Source organism: Tupaia chinensis, unplaced genomic scaffold (genome assembly GCF_000334495.1).
Source record: "Tupaia chinensis unplaced genomic scaffold, TupChi_1.0 Scaffold138619_1, whole genome shotgun sequence".
NCBI lineage: Eukaryota > Metazoa > Chordata > Mammalia > Scandentia > Tupaiidae > Tupaia > Tupaia belangeri.
The window spans coordinates 165,951-171,508 of NW_006198512.1; the positions used below are offsets into that span (position 1 = coordinate 165,951).

At 36.1% G+C, this 5,558-nt stretch overlaps 1 long non-coding RNA gene across 1 annotated transcript; it reads right to left on the reverse strand.

The window, feature by feature from the left end:
- Window positions 1-651: 651 nt before the first annotated feature.
- On the reverse strand, window positions 652-5,355 carry LOC102491244 (uncharacterized). The gene is made up of 4 exons (XR_336436.3): window positions 5,224-5,355; window positions 4,294-4,432; window positions 1,317-1,389; window positions 652-815 (listed from the first exon to the last, which is right to left on the reverse strand). It is a non-coding gene; the product is annotated as an uncharacterized LOC102491244 (long non-coding RNA).
- Between the last annotated feature and the right edge of the window lie 203 nt (window positions 5,356-5,558).

Consider the following 5,558-nt stretch of genomic DNA (forward strand, 5'->3'; position numbering starts at 1 on the left):
TGGCCACACCTCAGTTCCTTCTCCATTCTCCCGCTATGATTTTGAGCATACATGCATGTGAACCTAGTGTGATTTTCAGGTCCAGGACTCAAATCACGGTCAGCCATGTGGGAATCTAATACCTTAACCAGCCACTTGCTGGCTCCACCTTCTGAAATTCTTAACTTTTTTTCTCCTATATATTAGGAACGTTTTCCCTTCTTTAACCCTTCTATTAACCAAAAACACTTTTAGTATATGGTTTTCTAATTTTTTTTTTTTGGTTTTTGTTTTGTATTGTTTTGGGGGCTCTTTTTGTGTTCCAATTAAACTTTATTTATAATGATATACAGCATAGTAAATCTACAAACTTATCACCATTATATATAAAACAAATATGAGAAGACTGATAAGTTGAAGGAACACAAAAGTCTCCCTAGGGATCTTGGAACTAAGGAATGGCATGGTGGTGGATTTATTTGGTTCTTGTTCATATATTCCAGAATTGGAACTGAATCTGCCATATGATCCAGAGGTCCCACTCCTCGGTATCTACCCAAAGGACAGAAGAATTCTTCATTGTTTTGTATTGTTTTGTTTTTACTGTATGGTGAGTGTGTTCACCAGAGAAAGACAAAAAGTTACAGCAACAGAGAGAAAGTGTAAAATCACTTCCCACCAGGGGAGATGGCCATGTCATAATCTCTTCTCCATTATCCTCTCAGGATTTTGTACTCATACACAGACATGACCAGCTTGTTTTTTACGCCACATGGTCTGTGACTAAAACTGCAGAGTCAGATACAGCACCTTTACCATCACACCACCTGCTGGCCCTGTAATATAAGATTTTTAATAGTAACCAGGTAGGAATTTTAATAACAATCTCATGCACTTTTAATCACTATCCTGTGACAAGGCTTCTACTTGAGAATATTTAAGATCTCTGCTATTTTAAAGATTTGTTTAAAATATTTGTGAGTTGGGGAAAGAAGCCATAGTAGCCTCAGAAAAATGAGAAAAGACATTCAGCTCATTTCTATTTCTCTATTTATCAAACCTAGAAATTATGCTTGAGTAGGTTTTTAAAAAATTCCTCATACTAATTAAATTATGCCACATTGCTTTGATAGAAAAAGAACCAAAACAGTTACCAGAATACAGAAGTTACAGTTCCAGCTTTTCAATTTACCAATTATATGGCCTTGGGCAAGTGACATAAGCTCACTGTGCTTCACTTTAATGACCTAAAAAGTAGACAATACCTTTTTGACCTAAAAGATGAATAATAACTGTTTAGATCAGGGATCACAAAGTAGAATAAGAATCAGACTTACATTCCCATTGTACACAAAAAAATTGGCGACATGTTTTAGGCTCTGATCAGAAAGCAACGAAGGAGGGGGATCCCTGTGAAAAGAGAAACAAGGTGAGCCTTAGACTTTCTGCCTCAAAGGTATTCCCCAAATACGGCACAGCTTCTTTGGGTGGAAGACAGACTACAAATACCTTCTTTAGTGTTAACTGCAGTGTTAAAGGTAAGGTCCACCTCCTTGCCTTTTTTTTTTTAAAGAAGTACTTATTTTATTTAATTTATCATTATTATTTTTTTAATTTGCTACAGGGCATGTGTGCTAGAGAGAGAGAGAGAGAGAGAGAGAGAGAGAGAGAGAGAGAAATGGAAAGTGAGAAAGTGAGCTGCCTGGTCCAGGACTCAAACTGCAGTCTGCTTTGTGGGAGTCTAGTGCATTAACCACTATGATACCTGCTGGCTCCCTGTTGCATTCTTTAAAATAGTGAGAGATTAAAGATTCCTTTAAGGTTCAGGATCATTCAGGACACTTAGAATCTGATGGCAAAGTTTGTAGTTTGGAGGTCATAGTACATACATACTTCTAAGAAATGTCAACCTGAGATAGGTAGGATGCCACTAAGAAGTGTAAAATTTGGTTCTGGGAATCCAAAAGGGTATTAGCAAGTGAGTGAGATAATTCAGGGCAAGCTGATGACTCACACACGTACTGGGGAAACTCAGTGCTCGTCTAGCAAATCTGGGAAACTCCACCCTTTGCTTGCAAAGCAGCCACTGCCTACCAACCCCATGCCTAAAATCAAGAGAGCACCATCACACGGCCCCTGCACCCTCCATCAAGACTCAGAGACTATTGGTGGAGTGCCTTACCAAGGGATCTGACCCATACAGATAAGAAGGAAGAAACCATCTTTGCAAATAAAATGGTTGTCTATGAAGAAATCCCAAAGAATTGACAAATAAGGCTAATCGAGTAAAGAATTGATAATTATTAACAAGGATCTGGGACACAAGATTTTCATATAAAAGTCAACTTCATTGCTATAAACCAGCCATGAATAATTGGTGCTTGAAATTAAAAATATGACACCATTTATGTTAGCGCCAATATTATGAAATACTTAGAGATCAATCTAACAAAATATATAGAAAATCTATATAAAGAAAACTACAAAATGCAGATGAAAGAGCTAAAGAAATGGAAAGATGTTATTAGGTAGAAAGACTCAATATCATTAAGTGATAGTTCCTACCAACTTGATCAATAGATTCAAAATAATCTCAATGAAGATTTCAGTACATTAGTTTTCAAACATTGATAAACTTGATTCTAAAATTTATATAGAAATCCAAAACATCCAAAAGGAAAAATTCAGAGTATTGACATTACTTAGATTCAAGAATTAGTATAAATCTACAGTAATCAAGACTGTGTGGCATCAGTGAAATAACTGACAAATAGATCAGTGGAATGAAACTGAATCCAGAAAGAGACCCACACAAATATCAACAACTGATCTTTGACAATGAAGTAAAGGCAATACAATAGAGAAAAGATAACCTTTTCAATAAATGATGCTACAACTATTGGATATCCACAATAATAAAAGAAAAATTTGTATGTACACACAGATCTTATAACTTTCTGAAAAGTTAACTCGAAACAGAGTATAGGTCTAAATAGAAAACACAAAGCTATAAAACTTTTAGATAATAATACAGGAGAATGTATAAATACAGATACCTCTGGATTTAACAATGAGGTTTGATTTTTTTCTGTTATGGATATACGTGTGTGTGTGTGTGTGTGTGTGTGTGTGTGTGTGTATTTAAATTTACATTTAATCATTGCCTATCTTTACAGTGCACAACACGGTTTTTCCCAGCATGAATACAGTGCCTATTATCAAGTTGAAGATATTACCATATACATTATCATCAACAGAAAACTTCTCACTTTTATGTCTATTTAATGACTTGTTTGATTTTTTCCTGATCAACTCCCTTTCACCCTCTATTACCCACCATTATCTACTCACTCCTAAACTGACGCTAGTGTCTTCAATTGCCCTACCTGCTACAATACCTTCTCACCTTTCAGTTTCTGCTATGAAGTGCAGACATTCAGTATATATTAAGTGGGGACAATGAGTTTTAAATAACACCAAAGCATGACCCCTGAGTCAGAAAAGTACTTGCACATCAATGTTTATTGCAGCATTATTCACAGTTGCTAAGACATGGAAACAACTCAAATGTCCACAAACAGATGAGTGGATTAAAAAAAGTCTAGCACATCTACTCTATAGAATACTACTCATCCATAAAAAACAACAAGACCCTGGCATTTGATAGAACATGGTCAGATATGGAGGATCTATTGCTGAGTGAAGCAAGTCAGGATATGAAAGAAAGATATTGCATGTATCCCCTTAATATATATGGGGTACCAACACTTTATGATAGAGATCAAAATATCAGAGAGCATAAAAGCAGTGGAAGCAGTTAGGGATGCTGAAGATAGTGTGGAATGGGGCAGGATAAGAGAAGAGCATAGAGAAAGCAAGAGAAGGCACGCCATTAGTGGGACACAGAAATGGTTTATTACCTGTTGGTGATAACATGTATAGTATTCTCAAATGGACTGGCCTGAGAAGTATTTCATGTTGGGTAAATTCTTTTACAAGCAAAATGATATGTAGTTATTGTTTAAAAAAATGAGAATGAAAATAATAATAATCTGGAAAAAATGATGAAAGCTATTTGATGATGATAACGTGGATAGTAATGTCTTTGTCTTGACTGCATGTATTCCTTTTGGAAAAAGAAATGTAATACACTGTAAAGATATATGTGGTTCAATGTAATATGGACAAGATTATGATAATAATAAAATAAAAATAAAATTAAAAAAAATGCTACTATATGTAGTATCATCAACAGATAATTTTCCATTTTTGCATCCTTTAAATATTTTGCTTCTTTTTCATCTTAATATTTACCCAGGTGGTTTGCAAACTATTCGGGTAATTTTGAACAGCTAGCTTCTCCAATTGTTCCATAGGTGAACCCTGCTGGTAAGAGATGTTACTCTTTTTCTTCTTTTTATTAACTTTTTTGCCATAAGTCACGTGTGCTCCCCTGAGAGAGAGAGAGAGAGTAAAAATGAAAAATCACCCAGAGGGGGTGGCCATGCCACAATCCCTTCTTCATTCTCCTTGTTGGATTTTGGGCACACACAACACATACACATATGTGCCTGATGTTATTTTCAAACTGCCCCAGCCAGACTCGAACTTGCAGTCAGCCATGTAGAAATCCAGCACCTTAACCATCACGCCACCTGGTACCTCAGGTATTTTTTAGGTCCATGTTTTCTAGTATTTTTTCTATTTCACAATCTTAGTCACAGGAATAAGAGATAGTTTATGTACTTTTATTTCTCTTGGCAGCTTTTAAATGGACACTTAGGGAGATTTCCCCTCTAGTACTTTACTCGTGCGTGTGTGTGTGTGTGTGTGTGTGTGTGTGTGTGTTGGGGGAGGGGTTGTCTTTAACTCAGAATAGCAGAAAATAGTAAAATGAACATAATATTAACACCAATTTAGAAATTCTTGACCTTTCAGCATGTTTGCCTTCACCAGTGGTTTTTCTAAATTAAAGTACTATTTTAAATGACAAATACACAATTGTAAATGTTTCAGTGTGGTGTGAAGTGGATTCATGTTGGGTAAACTCATTTTACAAGCTGTTGTAATGTACAGTGACTGAACGTATAAAATAATTTTTAAAGGCAAAAAATTAAATAAAATATTTCTTCTAAAAAAGAAAAATGAATAATAAAAAATAATCTCCCGAGTTGACCAAATGTTATCACTACACCAAGAAAAGTAATGGCAATCTTCCTTAATATTTCTAATATCTTTACTTACCTTTACCCAATTGTTCAAGTCTGTTGCAGCTGTTTTTTCTCTGACTAGGATCTGACGGAGAACTAAGCAGTGCAGTTAGCTGCTGTGCCCAAAACCTCCGGGGTCTAACTGTCAAAACCAACTGTCACTTTGGCTTCTAAACCCACTAAAGCAGCGGAAAATTACTTTCGCCAGACGCAGGGCTTTCTGGGAATTGTAGTTTTCAGCATAACGTACCTCCCGCACAGCACTCTGGAAATGGCTGCCCGCCCTCTTTCTGCGCATGTGCAGACTCAGCTCTCCTGCCTTCTGCCCTTCCATGGCTCGAAATGTACAGTATTTAGAGGCCTTTGAGA